General features: G+C 41.9%; 2 long non-coding RNA genes across 4 annotated transcripts in view; one reads left to right on the top strand and one right to left on the bottom strand.

The window, feature by feature from the left end:
• LOC135184767 (uncharacterized) overlaps positions 1–16,242 on the top strand; it is a 353,179-nt gene extending 336,937 nt beyond the window's left edge. The window contains exons 7-8 of one of the 3 annotated variants that reach the window (XR_010306160.1): positions 11,623–11,702; positions 16,048–16,242. This is a non-coding gene — a long non-coding RNA (uncharacterized LOC135184767). Of the gene's footprint in view, positions 1–3,314; positions 3,677–11,622; positions 11,703–16,047 lie in introns of those variants that run through there. The other 2 variants (XR_010306157.1, XR_010306158.1) reach the window with 2 other exon arrangements.
• LOC135184769 (uncharacterized) lies at positions 14,285–24,349 on the bottom strand. The gene is made up of 3 exons (XR_010306170.1): positions 24,287–24,349; positions 23,449–23,545; positions 14,285–15,830 (listed from the first exon to the last, which is right to left on the bottom strand). It is a non-coding gene; the product is annotated as an uncharacterized LOC135184769 (long non-coding RNA).
• Positions 24,350–27,518: the final 3,169 nt, after the last annotated feature.

The following is a 27,518-nucleotide window of genomic DNA, read 5'->3' on the forward strand; positions in this document are numbered from 1 at the left end:
CAGTGAACAGAGGTGGGTTCCTAACAAATGGAAAGACATCAAAAGTTGCAGGACCTTCACGCATGCAAAATCCCTCCACGGATTTGGGTGGTCCAAGTTTTGGGCAAGTGGCGATTGAGTTCAAATCATTGGTAATACAAAGGCAAACTTAGAACATCTGGTTCCTGTTTGGCACATAGGTCAGCATGTATCAGTGCTTTTTGCTAGGATTTTATTGTAATCCTGTCATCTACTAATAAGAATCCAGCATATTTTTCTTACATACTCTATTATAGAAACATTTAGGCTCCGAAGCAGATTGGTGACCTTTTCAAGAGTCTAACTAATAGCAACTGGAGTGTGACACTATGAGGTTGGCCTCAGTTTCTGGTTCTGCCAGTGGTTTCCTTGGAGACCTTCTGGAGGTTGCTTCCTTGCCCTTTGTCATCAGTTCTAATTTGATGTAGCTAATCCTTCTTTTCCTTGCCTTTTATTACTGGTGTGTGAAAAACAATTGTTTCAGAACAAACTTTCCCCATTTCTGCCACATTTTGGGTAAACTTTGCTATACTATTCAACTTCACCCATAGGACTGACATTTCTACTGAGTAAGTAATTGTCAGAAACTCATCATTCAGCTCCATTCTGTGCAAGAACCCAAAATTCAGTAACAGACCAACAGACTGTTCTGGGGGTTATCCGACACAATCTGGGAAATGCTGCAAGTCCTGTGGGAAAACTCTTTTTGTGAGAATTTCCAGAAGGAAGCAGCTTGAGTATTGGTAGAAGAGCCAATGCTAATGAGTTAGTTTTGTTGCAAAAAAGTATAAAGGATCCTGTTATCAACAGCACTGCTTGATAACCAAACTGGTTGATGTAGGCTGAGCCTATATTAACCAGTTATATTTGCAACCTAGCCTTATTTGCAAACTATTTTACTTTTCAGTGTCTTTATATATTATATTTTGCTGTTTGAAATGTGGACATCCTGTGTTTGGTACCCCCCATTTAACTGTAGGAGCTGCTGAGAAGCAATGCAATTGGTCTGAAGACAATCCACCATCCTTCTCTGTGTTATTTTTAAGGATGGTGAAAATCATAGGATTGACAGGGTTGGAAGGGACCACAAAGGTCATCCAGTTCCAACACCACTGCCATGAGCAGGGACACCTCACACTAGATCAGGTTGCTCAGAGCCACGTCCAGCCTGACCTTAAAGACTTTGCGGGATGTGGCTTCTACCATCTCCCTGGGCAACCTGTTCCAGTGTCTCACCACTCTCCTGGTGAAGAACTTCTTCCTAACATCCAATCTGAATCTACCCACTTCTAGTTTTGCTCCATTCTCCTTAGTGATATCACCACCTGACATCCTAAAAAGTGCCTCCCCAGCTTTCTTGTAGGTCCCCTTCAGATACTGGAAGAACACAATGAGGGCTCCTCAGAGTCTTCTGCTCTCCAGACTGAAAAAGCCCAGCACTCTCAGGCTGTCTTTGTATGAGAGGTGCTCCAGTGCTCTGATCATCCTCATGACCATTCTTTGTGCTACCTATCTTCATACCTGGAGCATGTCCAAAGTTTTCACTTCTTTCTTTTTATTTGCCAATTTTTCTGTCACATTTATTATACTCAGTCTGAGTTTGGGTTTTATTACTCAGTCTTGAAAATGTAATTTGAGTTTAGTCAATGGAAATGAAATCTAAAGTGTGAGCTAATCTTTATTTACATAGTATGTACCTTCCATTTCAAGGGAAAAGAAGTTATATTGTCCAAATACCCTCCCAGACAAATTGCATGCATCTCAGACAATACTTTAAACTCCTTATTTTTTAATCTTAAGCTAAGGTGAAACACAAGCAGGAGACAGTCACTCCTATTTTAGAGCTTACAGCCTTGTATTAAAAGAAACTTGCACTCCTGCCAACTCTTGGTCCCTCTCTACAAAAAGCAAATCATTATGAACTCGAATGAGCTGCTTTGTATGTAGCTCAGAATTTTCCATGCACGCTTGCAGCTCTCTACAAATAACTGTGTGCAAATGGTGCTCCTGATGAGCAGTAGGATTTTCAGACAGGGGCTCTCAAGTTTTCCCAAATGCTACAGACCAGCAGATGGTGCTGTTGCAGGTGACTAGCTTGCTTTTCCCTGACAAAAAACAAGCCACCAAGTCTTCAAAAAATGCAACTATTGTTAGCCATGGTAAGGTACTTCTTCTCAAAAGCTGTGGCTGTTCTTTCTATACAAGGCTTTATCTCCAATGGTGTTGTTTTCTTAGAGCTAACAGGGATTTTAGTCATATAAACAACCTGACATTACATGGTGCAAGACAATTGCAGTATTTGCCTTCCTGGAATGGAGGAAGACTGCTCAAATAGGAAGGAACAACATACTCTTGCAAAGACTCTGTATTCTGGTTCCATATGGCCTGAGCAGAACAACTTGAAATTACTGTAATTGGAAGTATTTTGTTAGACTCTCACAAGATAAAGAAAGGTAAAGGGACATTTTGCTTCCAAGCACATAGTGTAGGTCTTCTTTAGATAAGCAAAACAGAAAGGCAGTGTCTCAAGACACAGACATTAGTGCTTTAAAGCAATGACAGGTTTTCTTACAGATGCTGTAATTTATCAAAGGTGCAAAGCTATTTGTAAATTGGAGCAGAATTTGATGGCTGCCTCCAGTAACAAATGGGTAAGAAAAGAAAGAGCAAGTGGGCACAGACTTGCATTTAAAAACATAATAGAAGTTACAATAAAAAAAGGGATCCGAGAGTCACTTTTCCTGACTGATTGACAGTGGTGCTCTCTTATTTAAAAGAAAGTGTTTGTGAGGCCAAGAAAAAGCTTTGTCACTGGTGAATCTAAAAACAAAGGTTTGTTTTGTCAAACTCTTAAATCTAACTCTCAGGGAATTATTTGTGTTCTGGACAGCTCAGGGGAGATCTAATGGCAGCCTTCCAGTATCTGAAGGAGGCCTACAAGAAAGCTGCAGAGGGACTGTTTCCAAAGGCCTGTAATGATAAGATGAGGGGAAAAGGTTTTAAATTAGAGAAGAGTAGATTTAGGTTGGATATTAGGAACAAGTTCTTTACCATGAGGGTGGTGAAGTCTGCAACAGATTGCCCAGGGAGGTGGTAGTTGAGGCCCCATCCCTGGTGATATTGAAAATCAGACTTGGCAAGGCTTTGAGCAACCTGATCTAGTGGAGGATGTCTCTGCTTTCTGCAGAGGGGTTGGACTAGATGACTTTTGGAAGTCCCTTCCAACCCAAACCATTTTATGATTCTGTATCTGAGAACATAGAAGCCTTTCCCTTCAAATTTTATTTTCTGAACAGATTTCCTCACTGAACAGAGGTCTGTCAGTGTGTCCATGATCAGGTTATTGGTATCCAGATACATAAACTGTGGCACAAGACTTCAAGTGAAAGAAGGGAGACTATTCAAGTCTGACAAGACACAACATTCTGGTTGCATGTGGCCTGAATAGAGCAACTTGAAATCACTGTAATTGGAAGTATTTTGTTAGACTCTTGTGAGATAAAGAAATGTAAAAGGACATTTTTAATTATAAACTTAAACTTTGTATATATGAACTGCCCTTCTCTCGAGAATGATAATTTCTGCAAAAGAAAAAAACAAAGCAAACCAAAATAAAACAACAGCCAAATGAAAGGGAAAAAAATCCTATATGTCATCTTCTCCAAAGTCTCACAATCTCCAATCTCAAGCACCTCACTCAGCTCCCTATTCTGGGTGTCTGCAGTAGGCTTCTTTTGTTAGGAACGATATGTGACCCAGAACTAAACTTCTGTAAACATGATAGACCAAGATAGCAAAGGGAAACAATATATTCATTTTCAGTATTCCAAGGAAGATTTTGAATCACAATCAGACAGTTACCTAAATAGAAGGAAGTAGTAATACATTTCAGTTAAGAATTATAGTCTGAAATGTCTATGTAAAAAAAATTAAAAGCACTTTCTTAATATCCAGTTGCTTCCTGATTTAGCTTAACCTTTGATGTCTCTCCTTAGACCACCAAAGAAAGTTCTTTAATAGTACTTTAAACAAACTGATCCCTTTGCTCCAAAAGCTGAAGAAACCTACCAATTCACTTTATTAGAGCACAAAACAACTACCAAAGAATGACAGATTTGGCCTAGGTCTGAGCTTTTTAATCCAGTGGAGAGGTACTTACTATCCAGTCCCTGGTATCTCATGTATCTCATAATTTCCATACAGGTACCAGTTTCACTGTGAAATATATGAAACTTGAAAATTGCTGGCATTTCCTGACTGACTCCATCTCTAGTTTCTGCCTCTCCTCACTGTTACTTCAGTGATTATCACAGACATTCAGAGCAGTCTTGGCTTGAGGCATACAGCAAAGAATGAGTGGTGCAGCTGGCAACTCATCCCTGGTTTCGAGCTCTGACTGTACAACAGAGACTATGATACTTAGACTCTTAGCTAGCAACCTTTTTACTACTCAGTTGGTTGTGCCAAAAAAGAATGGAGGAATCATAAGAAGGTATGAAATGGCCATACGATTTGAGAAAAGTAAATTCAATGTCATGTGTGGTTTGGCCTGGGGGTGGGTGTGGGTAGAGGTATTGGTTCTGAAAGCCATAGCTTTTCTAGAACACTCACTGAGAAAGGAGGGCCATTTACACCCAGAGGGTCAAGTATATCAAAGCTGCAACACGTGATAGTCAGGAGCAATAATCCTTCAGTGTAATGTAGGACGTGAGCTGTCTCAATGTCCACTTTCAAAAAGAACATAAAATCATACAATGGTTTGGGTTGGAAGTAACCTCCAAAGGTCACCTAGTCCAACCCCCTCTGCAGTAAGCAGGGGCATCCTCAACTAGATCAGGTTGCCCAGAGCCACGTCAAGCCTCACCTTGAATATCATCAGAGGTGAGGCCTCAACCACCTCTCTGAGCAACCTGTTCCTATGTTCCACTACCCTCACAGTTAAGAACTTGTTCCTAAATGTTGGACCATTTGTTGGCTGGATAGGATATGGTCCAGTCCTTTGTTCTCCCATTCCTTACTGATAGCATTTTAAAACTCACAAGTGATATTTTTAATTGTTCAAGTCATCCAGAATATTGTAGAGATATAAAGACAGGGATTTTGAGCACAGATCTGCAATGTGTCATGATGATGCTATAGGGAATAGAAGTAGAGGCAAAGGGTACTTCTGTTCACTCCAAAATACCTGTTGTATTTGCAGGTATCCAAAAGACTAGCACCTAGGATGTGTTCTAGGTGTGTCTATATCTAGACCAGCAAGTTTTTCCACCTTACATATCCTGCCTTCTATCTCTCTGCGTGTTGCACGGTGCAAATGTAACTGTTGTGCTTGTGCTCTTGCTTGCTTCCTGAAAAAAAAAATGCTTTCTGGGTCCTGGGATTTTGGGGGAGTTTAAGTCCACAATCCCTAATAGTTTTTTCTCAGGGTATCTTTCATGTGGCTCTTATGCTGAAAGACCTTTCTTTGGGAAGACCTTGTGGTGCTCCAGATCCCATGAAGGCAAATACTCTTGGCATTTCTGCATGCTTCAGTGTTTTCAGATGAGTGCCTTGTCAGGGAGATGACAGTTGGACTTAGACAGAGTGATCTTCAATAAGGGCATTTATTAGAGTCAGCTGTCAAGCTGTTAGACTAAGATATGCTTTAAAAAAAAATCACTAAGTGGTGTGCTAGGAAAAAAAAAACACCAAAATTTGTTTGTGCAGCCTGAATGAATGAATATTAGTCATATATGCAGTACTGTTGACAGTCCTTTGAAAGGAGAATCTGGATAGTATTTTAACACATACTATTACATATTGCTTGCATTTTCTACCTCTAACATTTTTATTGCATGTAAAAAGCCAAGTAAAAGAAATTAAATTCAGTCTTTTCATGAAAAAAAATTCCAAATACAGAACCATGCAACCTATTTGAAAAATGTTTTATTAGCCTACTAAAAGACCTTTGAAAAGCAGCAAAAAGAGATTTATCATTGTGCTAAGTTTTGTTGCTGAGTGTGAAGAGAATGCAAATTGGTTATGGAGACTTTGATCCTCAATGATTTGCCACAGTTAATTTTATTTCCCACTTGTCCAGTGTGCAGTTGCTAAAGACACAGGTTATATTGTGTGCTACCCTAGAAAACAGCTATGACAGCACAAAGAGCAAATATTAGGAGGTGTCCAGTGGAAATGATAGAATTTGGGGCTAATTTATGCAATTACCTGCACCGCTTCGCAGATGCATTGTGTTCTAGGGCACTGCCCCTTAACATTTCTTTCAGTCCTCTGCTCCTTCTGCTGCAGGGCTTTTGTTTCCTCTAATGTTGGATCCTCCCAGTTCCTCACTGCTCCCTCACAGTTTACCTTTTGCTCGCTCTGACCTCAATCAGTCTTTGAATGCTTGCGAAAGTTCCTGACAAAGACACCGATACAGAAATCTAACCTGATTGTTCCAGGGGACAAAATAATGATGAAAGCCATCTACATTTCTATTTCCCCTCCATACTTACTCCCTTGTAAAGATTCATTTTCTGATATGTAGAATATCAAAGTTTTTTCTATTACTTTGGAAGTGTTGTGGAGGGATTGTAGCTTATCTGGTAACCAAACCTCCCAGCCACAGGGAGAGATATTTGCAAGAGGAATCTAAAGCGTATAGGTATTTTGGTAGGGAACAATTTAAGGAACTTATTACAAATTTTGTGGTTAAGGCTGCAGTTTTTACTCTTGAAAGCATTAAAAGAGTTTTTACAGCCCCCTCAGCTACCTAAATACACACACAGAGAGATGATCTATGTGGATTTCACTGCGTGCTTGCATTGAAAAGTATCCTGGACAAAAGAACTACCTGCATCATTTTTAAAACCCTTGAGAGTATCTGTAAGACTGTCCAGGGCAGGCTCTGATGCAGGGCTTGGGTATGTTTCTGCTGCTTAGCAACACAAACCAGAAAAGACGCTCCCTTTTCCATCCTTGCCTCTGCATCAGCTGTGTTACCTTTAATGTTTTCTGCATGGTTGTGACTGTGGCTTATCTGGACATTACTGTATCATACTCGTGCATTTCTTTTTAGAAGCAGCACAGGATTGGTCCATCAAAGCACAGGCAAACACAAATTTGCTATTGTGCTTTAGTTCATAGTGGTAAGGCTGAGCTTTGCTGGCAGGGATGCAGCTGGCTGACTGCTGTTCATAGTACCAACATTGAGCAGTGACTCTAAAGTTTTCTGAAGCTGTACGCAAAACGTACCTCTAATTAGTAACCCATGTCCAGGTGGGTTTTGAAAGTCTCTAGAGCAGACTCCACAGCCTCTCTGGGCAGCCTGTCCCAGTGCTCTGTCACCCTCACAGCAAACTAGTTTTTCCTCATGTTGAAGTGGAACTTCTGTGTTCTGGTTTGTCTGTTGCCCCTTATTCTATCACAGGGCATCACTGAAAACAGACTGGGTCTTTCTTCTTGACACCCACCCTTCAGATACTTGTAAACATTAATAGATCTCCTCTCAGTGTTCTCTACTCCAGACTAAACATCTCCAGGTCTCTCAGCCTTTCCCCATCAGACAGACGTTCCAGGCCCTTAACCATCCTCATACACTTCCATTAGATGCTCTCTAGTATTACCCTGTCCCTATTGAACTGGGAAGGCCAGAACTGGGCACAATAGTCCAGATGTGGTCTCACCAGGGCAGAGCAGAAAGGGAAGAGAACCTCCCTTGACTTGCTGGACACTCTTCTAGTCTTTCTGCTCTTAAGAAATGGTAGAATATTTGGCTCCAATTGAACAAAACATCTCTGACATGAAAACATGTCCTGCTACATCCACCGGGATATTTTTTCCACCTTTCCTGTGATCACTTTATTGCTCTTCCTTTCAGTTCTGTACACAATGGCTGAACACTCCTGCTCCTCTCTTTCCCTCCTCCTTTGCGTACATGGGTATAGCTGCTTTTCTTTGTTCAAAACAAGACATACGGATCAGTCAACGTGACTCTGACCTTGTGTGTCATGCAAGCCTTTTTTGAAAGGTTAAGTCTCTGAAGCTGTTCCAGTTTTTCTTTTCTCAGCCCTCACCTTATGGAAGGTTTGGCAGATTTCTTACCTTTTGCCATTTACTTCTCAGCTTTATCATGCTCCTAATTTGTACATGTTTTGCCCAATAATTAATCCTACCAGCCAACAAATTATTTGAAGGACTAGTTGCTTGGGTTTTTTCTTTAGCCAGTGGTTGTTGTGGAGGGGAAATTAATAGATGTGAGATGATATTTTTCCAAAATTAATATTATTAATTTTTGATAGTTTGAACTCTTGCCACCTCCTACCACTAATTTTAATAATAATTCGGTTCTTGCATGATCATGGAAACATTCTCTGGATAATATCCAGATCTAGTAATAACCAGCAAAAGATTTAAACATTAATTGAACTGGAAGAGAAGAGTCCCATGGTCAAATGCTGCCTGCGGTCAATACGCCGCTTGCCCAGGAGCTGGGCTCAAGGAGCTCTTTCTGCTTATGGCAGAAGGCAATGAAGAATTACAGAGAGGCATTTAAGCCTTTATTATTACCCTCGCAGGGGCTAGCCACAGTGCAGACAGTGCCCAAATGCTTTCAGGGGACTCTGTCTTGTCAGTCGTTGAGGCTTGAATCTTCCAAGCTTCTGGGGAAAGGATGCAGACAATCTCTGACCTTGTTCTCCTGGCTTCTTCTGGATGATCTGGTGTAGAGGCAGGATGTTGTGCAGTCTCAACACAATGTCATGCTGACCACACAGGCATCCAGGGTCTGCTCCTGGTAACTCACGGCAGTGGAGTTTACCAGGCAAACAATAAGGCAGTGTGCAATTGCAGCACGGCTGAGCACAGCAGAGAGAGCACAGCAAAGAGCAGGGAAGCAAAAGCAGGGAAACAAAGCACATTGTTCAGCTGCATATCTCCTTTTATCAGTGTGGGCCAAGATTAATTGCCCTTTGGACACAGAATAGCCAACCAGGATGGCAGTTAGCCAAACCATACCATATTAGGCAAAGCTATTGGCTCACTTTTCCCTAATTTGGGAAAAGCACAGGCCTTGCACTAGGCAGGCACAAGCTGTGTGTGTGTACCTTACACCACAGGACCCTGGGCAGGCCAGACTCTCTGGCTTCAGGTTCTTTTGTGTCCATTTCCTGTGCTTGCCTCTCTGATGGAGCAGAAAAGCCTGCCTAGGCAAGGCAGGACATGAATAAGCCTATTTTGGGCCTATCAGGCCTACCACACCAGTAGAACATGCTCTTCATTAGGACATAATACTGTACAAGCAAAGAAAGTGGAGTTTCCATAGCTGAAGGTAATAGGAAAAGTGATGATGAAACTTACAGTCATTGTAACCTTTAAGCACTCAATGCAGAGGCAGATTGAGTAGGCAGTGAGCATCAAGAGGGACAGGGATCCAACAGATGATTAAGGGACTGGAGCACTGCCTTATATGGAAAGGCTGAAAGACCCTGGGGCTTTTCAGTCTGGAGAGGAGTAGACTGGGAGGGGATTTAATCAATGTCTATAAATATCTGAGGCCTGGGGGTCAGGAAGGAAGGGGCAGCCTCTGACCACTTGTGCCCTGTGGTAGGACAAGAGGCAATGGATGCAAACTGCAGATCAGGAAGTTCCACCCCAACACTAGGAAGAACTTCTCTAAGGGTTACAGAGCACTGGAACAGGCTCCTCACAGAAGTTGTAGAGTCTCCTTCTCTGGAGACTTTCCAGCCCTGTCTGGATGTGTTCCTGTGTGACTTGCGCTAGATTATGTGGTCCTGCTCTGGCAGGTGGACTGGACTCGAAGATCTCCAGAGGTCCCTTCTGACCCCTAACATCCTGTGATCTTGTGATCCTGTAAGAACAGCAGAAATCAATACAGTTCTGCAGCAGTGCTTGATTTCCCCGTGTTGGGTATCATCCTTGTGCATAACAGAGGTGGTTTTATTTTGTTCCTAAAAGACTTGGTTGCACCTACCTGGGTTGCATTATGTAGAGCCACATCCAAGGCTACAGCAGCAAGAGTCAAGTTGTACCAAAAATAATGAAGCATAGAGCAGGGCTGCCGTAAGTCACAATACTTGTAATGGGTGCCCTTAAAAACTGTAGCTCCTGGCTGTGCACACAGCAGCCTCCCAGGGTGGGGGTCTCACTTGAAGCCCATCTGAACAGTCTTATTGGAGCTGAATTGGGCCTGCCAGGTAAGAGGCCTTTGTAAGTGATCCCTTCAGTGATTTTCCAAGTGTGCAGTTATTTCCTTTCTAAATGGTCCAGAACTGTTCCTCAGTAGTGTTCACTGAAAGCATCAGGGGGAAAAAAAAAGTGAAACTACAGCAATTCTCAAAAACTTGTTTACTGAATGTCAAACTGAGAGCAGTTATTGACCCAGAGGTATTACAGTTTATTCAGGGTGCCAAGTAATTATAGAAGTGACATTAGATCATCATTTACACTCACAGTGTAGTCATGAATGACAATGTCAGCTAAAACAAGGACAAATGAGAAGAGGCCCACAGTTATAGTATTCCTTAGAAGCACAGAACAAGGTATAAGTAAATGAGGGTTGTCTGGTGTGGAAGCTGCTTGTTTCCATTGGAAATTACCACCTGCTGTTCTCTAATATGAGAATCCCTGAGCCAAAGCTATAAACTAACAGCTAATGTTGTTTTCTGTTTTCTGTCTTCTCAGTTAGATAACAGATAGAGCAAATTACAGAAGAGACCTCTTAAGCAGAAAGCTTTGGTACTCAGCAAATGTACTCCTTTACCAGGAAATTCTGAAACAGTTTTGTAAAACTTACAGCAGTTGCTTGAGTTTGTACATATTATTCCTTGAGAGAACAGACATGAGTCCCTTTTGCATGTTTTCCACTGCTTTTCAGATTAGATTGCAACATAAGCAAACTCGTCTGTTAGGAAGATGAAAACTCAGACTGAAAATACTGGTCTCTGTGCCTTATATAGCAAAATAGAATACAGTTTATATAGCAAGCAAAAGTGAATATTGAACCCAGAAACACTGAATAGAAAGTATCATTCTAAAAATGTTCTTTTTGGGTCAGATAATGGGGCTTTTGACATAATGTAATGTCCTTGCAAACAGGAAGGCTGAAGGGAAATTGTTGGAGGTCATTAGGAGCCAATCACCAATGTAGCCTTCCACTAGAAAAGACTTCTATTGCTAAGAACCCATACTGATGTTGTTTAATAGACCCCAGGGGCTAAAAGACAATGAACACAGGAGAGGGGAGCACAGGAAGATGCACATTAACCCTCTCATTGCAGCTCAGTCAGAGAGATCTCTATTTAGCAAGATGAACTCTTGAAGAAAACAGCAAAGCACTTGGCTAATAAATGATCAAAATATAGCAAGAAGAGAAAAGTTAAAGTCTCAGCTTCCTTTTTCTTCAAACTACAATATAATGAGAAGTTCAGATTAGGAAAAGGGTACACCTAAGTAAATAAACAGTACAAATATCACCTCCCTCCTCCTTCAAATTAACATTATGTTAAACTTGCTGAACCAAAGACCTTTTATGTAGCTGCTCTGGAACAATGGGAAACCCTGCTGCTCTGCTTTCTCTAAGGCAAGATTTTCTTCTCTGTTTCATAGGCTCTGGAGGATGAGTAACAGCAGCAAAGGCACCACAAAACCAGGAGAAAATAAGGAAAGCATGAGGAAACAGTGATCTGGTCAGTGAGTACCTTATTAGAATCATAGAATGGCTTAGGTTGAAAGGGACAGTAGAGACCATCTACTCCAACCGACCTGCTATGAGCAGGGATGCCTATCAACCAGACTTGGTTGCTCAAGGCCTTGTCCAACCTGGCCTTGAACACCTCCATGAAAGGGGCATCCACAACCTATTCCAGAGTCTCACCAGCCTCATACTGAAGAACTTCTACGATCCCAAACCTACTCTCTCTGCTCGAAACCTTTCCCCCTTTTCCTCTCTGTAGACACCCTTATAAAAAAAATCCCTCTCCAGCCCTCCTGTAGGTTCCCTTCAGGTATTGAAAAGCATCTATAAGGCCCTTTGGGGCCTTCTCTTCTCCAGACTGAACAACCCAAGCTCCCTCAGCCCATCCCAATAGATGAGGTTCTCCAGCCCTTGGATCACCTTTGTGGCCCTTCTCTGGACTTGCTCCAACAGTTCTGCTAAGTGTGTATTTATTATGCTCATGACAGTCAACCATTTCTGTAGGCAGAGGAGCAGCTAAACACCAACCTGAAGTTTTCAATCCCTGCATTTCTTATTTATGCGTGCATTCTGTGAACACACAAATGTCTGCAGAGAATCACACTCACATAATTGCTGAACTGTACCACACTGTATATCTTAAATGCTATATCCCAGTCATATATTTTAGGATCTGTACTGATGGTTGCCTTCTGTGACCACCTGTTAGTCTCCAGATTTGAGTACAAAATAGCAGCCTATTGGAACTTCACCTGAAAAAGAACATAGAAATAAATATTTACTAGCCAAGAGCTGCATTTTATTGGAAAAACAAACCTTACTACTTTTTTTCCCCTCACATTTTGTCTTTTTAGCTATTTATAACAAAAAAGAAAACCTGTGCTAACATCAATACATAAGTAAGAACTCTTAACTGCCTGCTTTTTGATAAGTTGATCTTTCTGGTAAGTTGTTACCTTAGTCCCCAGGATGTGAAAAATAGTTTGGTATTTTAAAATTTTTTAAAAAAAAATCAAACATTAATTCTTGTTACCTTTGTAACAAGAATTTTGTTCTAGAAATAGAATTACTAGCAATTTTGATTTGTTGGTCAGGCACCAGAATAGATTGCCCAGGGAGGTGGTGGAGTCACCATCCCTAAAAGTGTTCAAGAAAGGTGTGGTAATGGCACTTTGGGACATGGTTTAATGGTCTTAGTCTGACAATTGGACTCAAAAGACCTTTCCAACTGAAACAATTCTATCATTCTATGTTTGGGTGTTCCCTGCCCCTCCCCCCCTTTGGAAAATCACCCAGACTAGGCTCAGTGGCTCTGGAAATTGAATGAAGCTTATATTTACAGCTTAGCACAATATACAAGCAGATATTTACAATATATATACAGTTATATACAGAAATATACAAGTTAAAAAGTAATACAGAAACACAACAGCCCTCCCAGAAACCTGAGTCCCCAGGAGGGGCTCTCAACCACCCTTCCACCTTCCTCCCACCCACCTTACCTTAGACTTTGCCTTATGCTCAAGGTAGTTTAGAAAGTCGGCCAGGGGGATTAGGAGGCAGATGGATTAGTCACACAGACAGCAGGTTAGGTTAGAGAGAGAAGTTCAGCCCCGGAGAGACAGAGAGCGACTCTGTTATCTATGTTTTTATTTCTTGTTCCTATATATTTCAGCAAGCCTGAGTGAAGTAGACATCACCATTGTTTTCTTTTAACAGCCTGTAATTTAGTTCTTCTCACCAAAACATTCCAGCTAGCTTCAAACTAGCACATACGTATAGGTACTTTTTAGACCACATCTGGAATCCCATACCCAGTTTTGACCCTTTCTATTTGAAAGAGACACTGAAAAATGGAGATGGTCAGATGACCAACAAGGATTTTGACATGTGAAGAAAGGTTGAAAGATTAAAATTAGTGATGAGAAGGCTCAGGTGGAGCTGTGGTGATTTGGCCCTGGCTAGTGACCAAATGCCCACCAAAGCCGCTCTATCACTTCTTAGATGGACAGGGGAGAGGGGAAAATATAACAAAAGCCAGTTATAAGATATAAGCAATTTAATAATAATGATAAGCACAAACTTTAGACTGTGTGGAAGCAAAAACAGAGAGAGGTGTTAGTCTCTACTTCCCATCAGTCAGTCTCAGGAAGCAGAGCTCTCCACGCCTAATGGTTCTGGTGGAGGACAGACACCATGGAAGAATCACCCCAGACTTCCTTCCTTCACTTTGTTTTTTTGTCTGAGCTGATGTCATAAGGCATGGAACACAAATCCTATGAGGAGAGGTTGAGGGAACTGGGCCTGTTTAGCCTGGAGAAGAGGAGGCTCAGGGGTGATCTTATTACTGTCTACAACTACCTGAAGGGACATTGTAGCCAGGTGGGGGTTGGCCTCTTCTCCCAGGTAACCAGCAATAGAACAAGGGGACACAGTCTCAAGTTGTGCCAGGGTAGGTATAGGCTGGATGTTAGGAAGAAGTTTTTCACAGAGAGAGTGATTTCCCATTGGAATGGGCTGCCCAGGGAGGTGGTGGAGGCACCGTCCCTGGGGGTCTTCAAGAAAAGACTGGATGAGGCACTCAGTGCCATGGTCTAGTTGACTGGCTAGGGCTGGGTGCTAGGTTGGACTCGATGATCTTGGAGGTCTCTTCCAACCTGGTTGATTCTATGATTCTATGAATATCCCTTTGGCCAGTTTGGGTCAGCTGGCTCTGCTGTGTCCCCTCTGTAATGGAGGGGTAATTAATTGATGTGAGCTATGATTTTTCAAAATTAATATCATTTATTAATTTTGGTATTCAGAACTCTTGCCACCCAACCACTACTGCTTAATAACGATTGGCTCTTTGTACAGTCATGGAAACATTACACATATGATAACACAGGATGTAGAAAATTCAGAAATAACTACCAATAATATAACATGAATTGAACTCAGTTAAGCTGGAAGAGAAGTTTCCTGCGGTCAACACACTGCTTGTGGTTAATTAACTATGCTGCTTCTCCACTAGATGAACTCTGCTTATGGCAGAAGACAATGGTGAATTACAGGAGGCTTTAAGTTTTTACTCACAAATATGAATCTCCCAATTGGCAGGGCCAGATACTATTTCAGGCAGTACCCAAATGCTTTCAGGGAATTCTGTTACTGTCTCGTCAGCCACTGAGGCTTCTGATTCTTCTCAGGCTTCACAAGGTGCTAGGGAAAGGAGGCAGACTATCTCTGACCTGGTCCTGGTTCCTCTGTGTATCTCCAGGACTTCCTGACTTGGCAGGAGACTTTCAGGTGTAGGCAGGATGTCTTGCAATGTGCAGTCTTAGCACAATGTCACTCTGGCCATGCAGGCCGATTGCATGGAGGCATTTATGCCTGTTCCTGGTAAACTCCAAGCAGGAAGTTTCCAGGCAAATAAATCCCAAGTATCAGGGTTTGTTACTTTGTAGCAGAGCATGGCAATAAGGCAGTAAAGCAGTATACTGTCAGGAGCAGAGAGCAATAGCAGCAGGTAACAGCAGGCATGAATACAATGGCAGAGCACGTTGTGTTACCTACTCATCTGTTTTTATCAGTAGCGTGATGAATGGGCCTTTGGACATAGAATAGCCAATCAGAATGGCAGTTAGCCAAGTCTGACCATATTAGGTGAAGTCATAGGCTTGTTTTACCCAAATTTGGGGAAAACACAGGCCTTGCACAAGGCAGGCACAAGTCAAGTGTGTCTACCTTGTTTACCACAGGATATAAACAGGAGCAAAACAAGTCTGGGCAAGCCAGAATGCTTAGACTCAGTGGCTTCGGGTTCTTTGTCCTCTTTCCTGCAGTTGCTTCTCCCCAAAACAGAGGAAGAGAGAGCAGAAAAACATGTTTGGGCAAGCCAGGACATGTATAAGCCTATTTTGGCCTATTTGGGGCTACCACGACACCCTCAGGCTCTCAGGGCAGGGAAATGTTGGAAAAGCACAGACTTGGTGCTCAGCTCAGCAGTAGCCAAACACTGCTGTGTTGTCAGCACTCAGCTGTAGCAATGCAAAGCACAGCACTAGAAAGATGCTTTGAGGAGAATTAACGCCAGCTCAGCCCAAACCCAATACAGGAGCTCGTCACAGTTGTCCAGTATCTGAAAGATAGAGAAGGTGGAGATAACCTTATCATGAGGTTACATGGCAACTGGAGAACAGCAAATGGGCATAAATTGCTGCAGGGCAAATTCTGTTTGTATATAGGAAAAAGTTCTTCACAATACAAACAACCAGGGTTGCCCAAAGGAATCTCTCTGTTGCAAATATTTGAGACTTAGTTTGAGAAGACCCTGAATAAGGCTTTGCTTTCAACAGGTTGTAGTGCACAATCCCCAGAGATCTCTTCCAATCAAGATTTTTCCACAAACCACTGTTCCTGTGATTATCTTATTTTAAACGGATTAGAGAATGTTTAGAACGTACTTAAGCCAATTAAACCTGCAAGTCAAAGGTTACAGTATTTTATCTTGCTTCTTGGTCTGTAACACAAGCCGTGTGCGCAGTAGTATCACAAGCACAACCCCAAGTGCCCACAAGGAATTTTTGCAGCTGCTAAGGAAAGGGACAGGGCAATGGAAGCACTAAAGAAACATGACATGTGAAATAATTAAGTATCTCTACCATGGTGATGGAAGGATAGAAACCACAGGGTAGCATCTTGGTGTTTTCATGTAGCCGATGCATCTCTAAACCTCTTTGTAGTCTCATGCAAAGTGAAATAAATTAAAATATATGTTTATCCATTTAAAAAGGGGGGAAGGAAGAGAAAAATGGTAGAGTACAGGAGAAGGAACAAGGATTGCAATGTATGGGTGGAGCTGAAATCATGTTTCTGTATACAAGCTTATCATCACACACCTGAACGCCTTCTTCAATACAAGCACATTACAGGGTAGCAACAAACATTAGTGTCCAAACCAGCACCTAAGAATGCTAAGCCCTTGTCTGCTCAATGTTTATAAATATAGCTACAGCTAGGCACAGTGCATTTAGGTTATTGTATGTATTTCAGCCCAAATAACTACTTCCTCCTGGTGATATATTTGATTTTTCATTACTAAAATGTCTTTGAATATAAAATACTCCAGTAATAGGAGGTGTGAATTTTGCCCAAGTGCTGTGTTTTGTTTAAAAGGGGACATCAGGATTCTCTTATACTTAAATTCAACATTGCCTCTATGGTTCCAAATGTTGCTCAATACAATGAAGTAAATGAGAGATAAATTGGAGTGATTTGACAGTTGGTTACTCTTCAAGTCTGGGTTCAATCCATTGTCAGTGTTCATCTGATTTGTGCATCTGATCTCAGGGAATAATCAGTGCTAGATGCAAAGTTTACATGCTGCAGTAACAACAAGTACAGTGCAGTCATGGATGTTGAAAGGACTAAGGATCAAGAATCAAGGCATTTATATACTCAGATTCAGATTAAAGCGCTCATAGTGATCCAATTCTTTGACTAACTCCTAAGGAAAGAAATGCAGCATTTCCACCATGATGTAACTGTGGAAAACAGGTTAGGAAGAGAACTATCTACACTGGAGCATAATTCTGGCACCTAATGATTCATCTGACACACACAATGCACCAGGAAGTGATCTGTATGCAAAACTGCTGGAAAAATACACATTTTCTTCCAGAGTGTGGTGGGTTTGGGGCCCAGATGCCTTTAAGAAGACCACAGAGGCAAAATCCTCCAAAAAGTCCCAAGGGATGGACCTGGTCATCCCAGGATATTGGAACTGATATCTCTCTTCTTCTCCCTGCTTCTCCTCCCTTCACCTATCCTCTCTTCAGGAAGAGCAACGTCTCTGCTTAACTTGTGGTTTGTGTGAGACTGCTTCTAGCTGGCAGGGAATTTTGAGATGTGTCATGAGCCCTGCTGAGGCCTTGTAGGCCTGAGCTGGGGAGGGCAGTTGTGGCCTGCCCTCAGGCCTGCTGAGCTTGAATGTGGGGTGGAGTATTCTAGAAGGTTTTGGTCTGGTAAGCTTGCCTTAATTTGTGAACATATTCATTCTACTTGACTGTCTTCTGTACATATGTAAATAGAAGCTCCCTTTAAACTTCCAATGGATGTGCAGTGTTTCTAATTTTACTCCCCAAAAGGAGTATCATTTCTGCTGCTGTTGGGTAGCTCCTGGCCCTAAACCAGCACACAGACTTAGGATTTTACATCACCATTTGCAACAGCAACTTAAGCACGGAAGAAAACGTTAAGAATTGTACATCCTGCAGGAATTAGACAATGTCCCCTCCATGACAAACATCTAAAGTCTCAGATTCTTTTTTATCTGACCAGCACAGGCTAGGAAGAAGGTCCATTACTTCAGCAAAGCTAATGAATAATTAAATGCTTCTCTTCTAATTTTTTAGTTAAGAAGAAAAGCAATAAAGCCACAGTGTACAAGCTAACATTGTTTTCTGGCTGGAATAAGAAGAATAGGGTCATGTTCTGGAGCAGGTTGGTCTCTAAAATATTAATGTGTGTCTATTTTCTGACATGCACTGCTAACCTCAAGAACCAGTCGCTTCTGCTGGGAGCAGAAATAATCTCAGTAAATAGACTTCACCTCTGGACAGGAGTTGTTATACTATAGGAGTTGTTTCATACAAGTGCTGCTATAGCAGCAAACACAGGTGAACCTTCAAAGTTTTTCAATCCAATGGACTTCAATCACAGAATCACAGAATTATCAGGTTGGAAGGGACCCCAAGGATAGTCTAGTTCTAACTCCTCTGCCATGGGCAGGAACACCCTCCACTAGATCAGGCTGCCCAGATCCACATCCAGCCTGGTCTTAAAAACATCCAGGGTTTTATTAATAATGAATGGTTACACAGAGCTGAGGGAAGGAAGTAATCCTTTCTCTTGTTTCTTTTTGTCAGTTAAATTCTGTGCTCTGGTTAATGAGTCCAAATCAGACATATAGTTTTTAACTAATTTAATGGGAAGATAAGTTACTAGCCTTTGATATGCAGAGTTCATGAATTGCTATGGCACTCAAATAAGAAAGCAGTTTCAGAGATCATGGAATTACAGAATCATAGAATGGTTTTGGTTGGAAGAGGCCTTTATGATCATTGAGTCCAACCATTAAACCAGCACTGCCTGGTCATCACTAATCCAGGTCCTTCAGCGCCACATCTGCATGTCCTTTGAGTGCTTCCAGTGATGAGGACTCCACCACTGCTCTGGGCAGCTTGTTCCAGTCTTGACAACCTTTCTGGGGAAAAAAATTGTTCCTCATGTCCAACTTAAACTTTACGTGGTGCAAGTTGAGGCTGTTTCCTTTGTCCTGTTGCTTGTTCTTTGGGAGAAGAAATTGACTCCTACTGGCTCCAGACTCAGTGTCCTTCTTGGATGTAAGCTTTGATGAAGCTGTGATTATCCTAAATTTCTAAAGAACTCTACATTTCTATTGCAAGGTTCATACTGTGGAAAAAAAAGAGTGCTACTGACTCAAAATATATTGCAAAATGTCACAGCTTCCTTCTCGTTATACTTTCTGAGTACAAGAGATAAAGCAGCCATTCTATACCGCACTTTCATTTAAAAGGAACAAGTGCCAGCAGAACAGTTGCATAGGTAATAATAGCTTCATGACCACTTGTGTGCTATGCAGTTATGGGTCTCTGTGAGTATTCTGTTAGGGCATACCTGTTGTACTTGCCATATTTCAGCTGGGATAGGACAGGTATAAAATTAGACATGCATTTCCCAGTACCTTGGCATACAAATCACACCTGCTGCTCTACTTTGACAGGTAAATCAATTATTCAGTGTGAAAGTCAAGCTACCTGTGGAAATCCTGCTTTCTGGTATGTTTGCATACCTATATTGTAGTAGGAGAAAACTTTTTTTCCCCCCTCAAAATGCTAAATTGTTAGAATGATCTTTAGTGTTGAGGAAATGCTTATTTCCTTTGCTTTCTGAGGGCTCAATATGATCATACTTGCAGGTAAAATTTGTGGGGCTTAAAGCTTCTAGTTTTGCTTGACTCCATGACTTGAGAGTGCCATTATTAATTTAATTAACATTCACTTGTATGTGCTGTCTTAAGTATACAGGTATCTGAAGCTCTCAAAGCTCCAAGGGCTGCACAGATTTTTTACAGTTAAGTATACTGCAATGTCAAGACTGACTGCAAATTCAATCTCCTTAAAAAAAGAAATGAAAATTGTCTCTTCCCAGCCTACCTTTAGCCACCAAAGAAAACTTTGCTGTTTTAAGAAATAGTGTTGTTTTACCTTGTCTTCTACAATGCATAGACACATAGAAGTAACAAATGAAGTCACTTCAACATGCAGTGTGAGACTTACTCTGAAAATAAGTTTTAGAAGCTTGTCTGAAGAACTGGTCAGAATTTATACTGATTTGTGCCAATTTATACTCATCTGTAACTTCAGAATGGTGAACAGTGATACATCACAGCCACTAAATGGCTCATCATTGGCCTAATTTGCCCCAGTAAGCATATCAGGTGCCTGAACTGTTTTCTGGTATCTTATTTGAAGAATTTTTTTCCTTTTTTCACAGAATCATTGAATCATAAAATGCTTTTGTTTTGGAAAGGACCTTACAGATACACCTATACCAGGCTGCTCAAAGACACATCCAACATGGCCTTGAAGATTTCCAAGGAGGGAACATCCACAGATTTATCTGAATAACCTGTTCTAGTTCCTCACCATCCTCACAGGAAAGAATTTCTTCCTTGCATCTAACCAGAATCTACTCTCCATCTGAAAACCTTACTACTCATCCCATCACTACACGCCCTGATAAAGAGTCTCCCTCCATCTTTCCTGTAGGTCCACTCTAAGTACTTGATGGCAGCCCCCAGAGCCTTCTCTTCTCCAGGCTGAACAAACTCAACTCTCATTCTTTCCTCATAGGGCAGAAAGAAATTAGTGAATTACAAAAGGCTTTAAGTATTTACTCACAAATATTATCTCCCAGCTCACGGGGCTAGCTGCAGCTTCAGACAGTAATCAAACACTTGCATGAGATTCTATTGGTGTCTTGTCAGCTGCTGAGGCTTCTGATTCTTTCCAGGCTTCACAGCGTGCTGGGGAAAAGGAGGAAGAAAATCTCTGACCTGGTCTTGGTTTCTCTGGACAATCTGTGTCCCTTCCAAGACTCCTTGTCTTGGCAGGTGTAGGCAGGATGTCTTGCAATGTGCAGTGTCAGCACAGTGTCATGCTGGTTATGCAGGCTGATTGCATGGAGGCATTTAGAAGCTGTTCCTGGTAAATTTGATGTTAAGATGAAGGTCTTCACAGAGAGAGTGATTGGCATTGGAATGGGCTGCCCAGGGAGGTGGTGGAGTCACCGTCCCTGGAGGTGTTCAGAAAAAGACTGGATAAGGCACTTAGTGGTCTAGTTGACTGGATAGGTCTGGGGGATAGGTTGTACTGGATGATCTTGGAGGTCTCTTCCAACCTGGTTGATTCTATGGTTTGTCTGTGTCCAGCATTCAGCCTCTGGCTTCAAACAGACTGCAGAAAGGACTCGAGAAATGGCGGAAAGATTTATTTAATTTTTTCTTTTGTCAGCCTACATTAAGAAAATTATGAGTCCAGCAATCCTGCACATTTTCTTCTGCATTACAGAGGATGAGATCCTAAAGTCTGGAATTCTTTTCTCTTTCCTTTTTGTTTATTTATTTGCTTAAAGCCTGATCATTTTCAAAATTAGTGATTTTTTTGAATATAAGTACCAAAAGAAAGTTAAAGGAAATTTTCATAAGAAATAGAAATAAACAGATTCTAGGCATTTTCTTCCTATACTCGAGAAAATATGAACAGTTTGGGGTACTGCAAGTTTGTTTTGGTTTTTTTTTTCTCTCTTACCCAAAATAATTTCCCCTTCTCTAGCCATGTTCTTAATTAGCTCTTTTAAGATTTGTCATAGCCACCAAATACATGTTTTGGCATATCCATATTCCTTCTTAATTATCTGCTTCCACTCTCTGCAGATAGCTAATCCTCGTTTTCTTGGGTTTTTGCAAAAGGCCTTTTAGAAATGCATTTTGGTGCTGAGTCAACACAGAGAAAAATGTCTGGGGCTCTCGAAATACTGTGTTCAAACACAGTAACAGCACTGAAAAAAACCCCCAACCTTATCAGATAATTATTGAATGCACAGGAGGAGAAAGCTAAAATGGTGGGTTTGATTTGGGTTTTAGAGAGGTTTTTCTAGAGATACAGAAGGGAAAAAATCCTATCAGCTGGCTCTGATTCTGCACGAAAGACAAGAAGAAAAGGCCCTCCTCTATTTTACATTACACAGAAATGGGAAAACAATTGTTCATTTATGGTTCCATCCTATACATACAAAACCGCAATGTGCAAGAGGAAGCTTCTTGAATACAGTCTGGCCTTCTGGAGTACAGAACAGCAATGCCAATTCCAGATCAGTTTGAAAAAACAAAATCAACCTTTCTTGTCCTCACTTCTGCCCTATTCCCTCCTGCCCCCCAAGCCCCCGTGACATCTAAAGCCAGTGCTTTTTTTCTTTCTTAAAAATTGTCTGACTTACTGAACCCTCAGGGCTTCTGTGTTCTCATGTTTCTCCACACCAGAAGCCCTGGAACCTTACTGATGTTTTCTTCTCTTAAAACGGATGATCACTTGACTGCAGGAATTATTGCAATTTAGAGGTAGCCACAGGCACTGTCCTTTTCTCAGCAGAAGAATGAAAGCAGGGCAACATCTCCCCATTGAGGGAGCTAAGGGACTCTCCTCTCTCCATGTCTCACTGCTCAACAGATAGCTCCAGTTTCCAGTTTCATTTGGCAGGGAAGGAGCCTCAGACATTTGTCCCAGCCTGCCTCTGGGGGGACTCCAAATTCTGGGGAATGCAAGGATTATCCTGGAGTCAAAATGTTAGGTTGGACCTAAGGCTCGGGGAACAAAAAGCTGCTCATCATCTTCCTATTCCTGCTGTGCAGGCACGACTTTAACTGTTGTTTTTTTTTTCCTGTAAAGTGGCAGTCATCTGGTAAATGTAGTCTTCTTTTTTTGTTTTCTATCATTGTGTTACTCCACCTCTCTATTTATCTGATTTCTTAGCAGAGAAACAAATGCTGAGTATTCATTCACATTGAATGTTCAGCCTGGAGAAGTGAAGGCTCCAGGGAGACCTTATAGCTCCTTTCCAGTAACTGTGGGGGATCTATAGGAAAGTGAGAGAGGGCCTATTTATAAGGGCATGTAGTAACAGGACAAGGAGCAATGGATTTAAACGTGAAAAAGGGTAGATTTAGACTGGGCATTTGGAATATCTTTTCTGTGAGGGTGATGAGACACTGGAGCACAGAGGTTGTGGATGGATACCTCATCCCTGGAATCGTGTAACACCAGGCTGGATGAGGCTTTGAGCAACCTGGTCTAGTGGGAGGGGTCCCTGCCTGCAACAGGAGGATTGGAACTACATGACCTTTAGGGTCCCTTCCAACTGAAGCCATTCTGTGATGCTATGATTCTGTGCTTCCATGAGTCTATCATTCTATGACTTTATGAGTCTGTGATATGCTGGATAAGATTTTTTTTTTAAACTTCTCTCACAAACCCAATTAAAACAGTAATAGCAATAACAGTTGAAATGGTGGTAGTAGTAATAGCAGCAACAAGAAAAACAAGAAGTACTTAGATTCCAAGGATTTTTGACAAACAGTATTGCAGATAGACAGCTCTATAAAAAAATGTATTTACCTTTGGGATTGAAAGGAGCAACCCAGCAGTAAATAGAAGAGAGTCTTGTAGAGGAAGAACAAATCTGGTCTGAGAACACTTGGATAAACTGCAGCTCCTAGGAAAAAAAAAAAAGTCTTGACATTTGTCCTAGGAGAAAGATTTCACCTTAAAAGCCTTTTGGAAATATAGGGTAGCTCAGGAAGACATAAAGACAAGGTGGACCTTACAGGGATTTGATGTGAAGTGTTAGAAAGTCTGACCATCTCAAAAAGGCATGCACTTATGGTTCTAAATAATGCCCTGGGGACTAGCTTGCTCTTGTATTGCCTTTAAAGATTACCTTCAACTTCCACTGAAGTCAGTGGGTTATCAGAGAACTCAGAAGTTCACAGGATCATAGGATGTTAGAAGTTGGAAAGGATCTCTGGAGATCATTAGGTCCAACCCCCCTGCCACAGCAGGGCCATAGAATCTGGCACAGGTCGCACAGGAACACATCCAGGCAGTGCTTGAAAGTCTACAGAGAAGGAGACTCCATAGCCTCTCTGGGGAGCCTGTTCCAGTGCCCTGCGGCCCTTAGAGAAGTTCTTCCTGTGCTGCAGTTTATATCCATTTGCCCTTGTCCTATCCCAGGGCACAGGTGAGCAGAGGCTGTCCTTGTCCCTTCATTCCTGACACCCAGCCCTCAGATATTTATAGACTCCCTTCTCAGATTTAGAGACCCTCTCAGTCTTCTCCTCTCCAGACTAAACAGCCCCATGTCTTTCAACCTCTCTTCACAAGGCATGCTCCAGACCCAGTTCATGAGATGTGAACTCTGTGAATAGTAAAGTCTTTAACAAACCAAATAGTTTACCTGGAACAATCAGGGACCTCTCTTGATGTCAGCGGTTTTCATCATTTCCTTACTGACCCTCTCTCCACAAACTCCTGAGTGATGCTCCTGAGGAGTTGCTGGATCAAACAAGTGAAATAATCCCTGTGGGAAGCCGTGCTGAGTAGCTGGTTCAGTAACCTTACCTGAAGTATGTAATGTCATAGCCAAATAGTGCTGAAAAGAGTTGTCTGCATTATCAAGGGCAATTCCTCTGCAAATACAGGCAACCACTTCATTTAATTCTTTTCACAGGTCAAGGAAATTCTGTCTTAAAATGAATTAAATTGTCCATGCTAATTTACCTTTTATTATCTTTGGAGGGGTATTCTCAGAAACTGCTACTTGCAATAGAAATGCTCTAACTTCCATCCTAAATTTCTTCTGTTATTATGTTAGCCTTCCTCCCACACACCTCCCTCTTTCACCTCATGAATGTCAATGAAGAAAATCATGCAAAAAAAGCTGTCAGGAAAAATACAACACTAGAAACTTTTCCTGGGTTTATGCCATTTTTCACTACTTCCATCTCCTTAGTTATGGTTTTCTTCAGAGTTTGTGTTTGTGCTTTAGTTATTGTATGTAGGCTGAAAATGCTGTAGTCCATTTTTCCCTATTGATGGGGTGTGTGTGTGTGTGTGCACAGAGAAAATCCCACCTTTTTTTCTGTGACATGTGATTGTACAGGTCATTGCACCCTCAGAAAGTTTGCAGATGACACCAATCTGTGTGGTAAAGTTGACTTACTAGAGGACAGGGATGCCATCCAGAGGGACCTGGACAGGCTGGAGAGGTGAGCCCAGGCCAATCTCATGAAATTCAACAAGGCCAAGTGTAAGGTCCTGCACCTGCAGGTGCAATCCCAAGCACAAATCCAGGTGCGGTGGTGGATGGCTGGAGAGCAGCCCTGAGGAAAACCACCTGGGGGTCTGGGTTGATGAAAAGCTCAACATGAGCTGGCAGTGTGCACGTGCAGCCCAGCCAACTGTGTCCTGGGTTGCATCAAGAGAAGTGTGGCCAGCAGGGCAAAGGAGGGGATTCTCCCCCTTTACTCTGCTCTTGTCAGACCCCACCTAGAATACTGTGTGCAGTTCTGGAGCCCCCAACACGAGAAGGACGTGGAACTGCTAAAGTGAGTCCAGAGGAGGGCCATAAAAGTGCTCAGAGGGCTACAGCAGCTCTGCTGTGAGGGCAGGGTATGAAAGTTTGGGCTCTTCAGCCTGGAGAAAAGGCTTAGAGGAGATCTTATAGTGGCCTTCCAGTATCTGAAGGGTTAAGCTACAGCAAGGCTGGAGAGGGACTATTTACAGGGTCTTGTAACGACAGGATGAGGAGTAATGGGTTTAAACTGTAAGAGAGGAGATTTAGATTAGATGTTAGGAAGAAGTTCTTTACAGTGAGGGTGGTAAGACACTGGCACAGGTTGCCTAGGGAGGCTGTGAATGCTCCCTCCCTGGAGGTGTTAAAGGCTAGGTTAGATGAGGCCTTGAGCAACCTATTCTAGTGGGAGGTGTCCTTGCCTATGGTGGAAGGTTGGAACTGAATGATCTTGGAGGTTCCTTCCAACCTAAGCCATTCTATGATTCAATGTTTTTTTCTTCAGGTGAAAAGTGGAGATATTAGTTCCTCCTTAAATACTTAAAAAGTACTCAGAAAGTCAAAACACTCTCTGGATTCTGTTTTGATATTACATTGGCAATTTCCATACCCAAATTTTTATTACACAGAATGTTAGGGGTTGGAAGGGACCTCAAAAGATCATCCAGTCCAAACTCCTGCCAGAGCAGGATCACATAGAGTAGGTCACACAGGAGCACATCCAGACAAGTTTTGAATGGGAAGAAGACCCCACAACCCCGCTGAGCAGCCTGTCCCAGTGCTCTGCCACCCCTTCATTGAAAATGTTTTTACCTAAGTTTATGTGGAACCTCCTCTGCTCCAGCTTGCATCCACCACTGCCCGTTCTTTTAGCATTGGACATCACCAAGCAGACCCTGACACCATCCCCTTGGCACTCACTTTTTACGTATTTATAGACATGAATGAGGTCACCCCTCAGGCTCCTCTTCTCCAAGCTAAAGAGCCCCAGCTCCCTCAGCCTTTCCTTACAAGGGAGCTGTTCCACTCCCTTCAGCATCTTTGTGGCTCTGCACTGGACTCTTTCAAGCATTCACTGAGGTCCTTCTTTAACTGAGGGGCCAAGATCTGGACACAATATTCCAGATGCAGTGTCACCAAGGCAGAGCAAAGGGGGAGGAGACCCCCTCCTGACCTACTAAGCACACTGCCCCTTTTGAAGGAAGCCTGAAACAGAGCTGCAAAGTTCTGCTGTAATTTTTCAAAGCTAGATGCTTCTAGAATATGAAACCTGTTTGCTTACACACGGACTGTCTGCATGCAAGCTTGTGGATCGTTTAGCTTGCTATCTTCTGTGGTATAATCACCTCACTGTGTTAGGAGTTTGGGTTTGGTTTTCTTCTCTTGAAGATGCTGTAACAATTAAAAGAATAACTAATGACCTCTTTTAATACAGTGTGAGCTGGTATTTTTGACAAAAGGAGGCATATGCTTGAAAGGGTAGGTTCCAGCTCTCAGGAGGCTTTGCTTTTTTACATTGCTGAACATACAGAGCACAAAAAAGGAGAGATCTGTCCTCCCTATATACCTTTTCACTCCCCTACGGGGAAAAGAGAAAAGTTTCAAATCACCAATTTAGCAGCCTGCTTGGTCTTTTTTTAACTTGCCTTTTAAGGGGCCAGGAAACAAAGGAATTAAAACTCATTCAGTTGGAAAAGCTGATTAATACTTTCACTGATTTAGAAGTGAGGAATAATCCACCGAAAGAAAAGAGGCAAATTTGGAGATTCTTATCACCAAAAAGAAAGAACCAGGGGAGATCTGAATTCTCAACAGCTACAGTAGTCTCAGGCTGTTAACAATGGGTGAAACTGAATTGGCTTGAATGTAAATTAGTTTAATGTGTTGCAATAAATAGGTATAAATTTGAATAAGCAACTGTGATATAATTACCACACTCATTTTTCTTACTTAGTGGAGGAAAGAAAGTCTTTTGTGTCAGTGGGGACCATCTCTGCAGGACAGATGTTGCCAAATGTTGTTATTCTACTGAAAAACTGAGGCAAAAAATGCATATTTATTTGAGGGCAATTCTTAGGTCACTTTTAAACTCTAGCATATTCCTCTTGTATATTGA

The sequence above is a fragment of the Pogoniulus pusillus genome, chromosome 21 (assembly GCF_015220805.1).
Source record: "Pogoniulus pusillus isolate bPogPus1 chromosome 21, bPogPus1.pri, whole genome shotgun sequence".
Lineage (NCBI taxonomy): Eukaryota > Metazoa > Chordata > Aves > Piciformes > Lybiidae > Pogoniulus > Pogoniulus pusillus.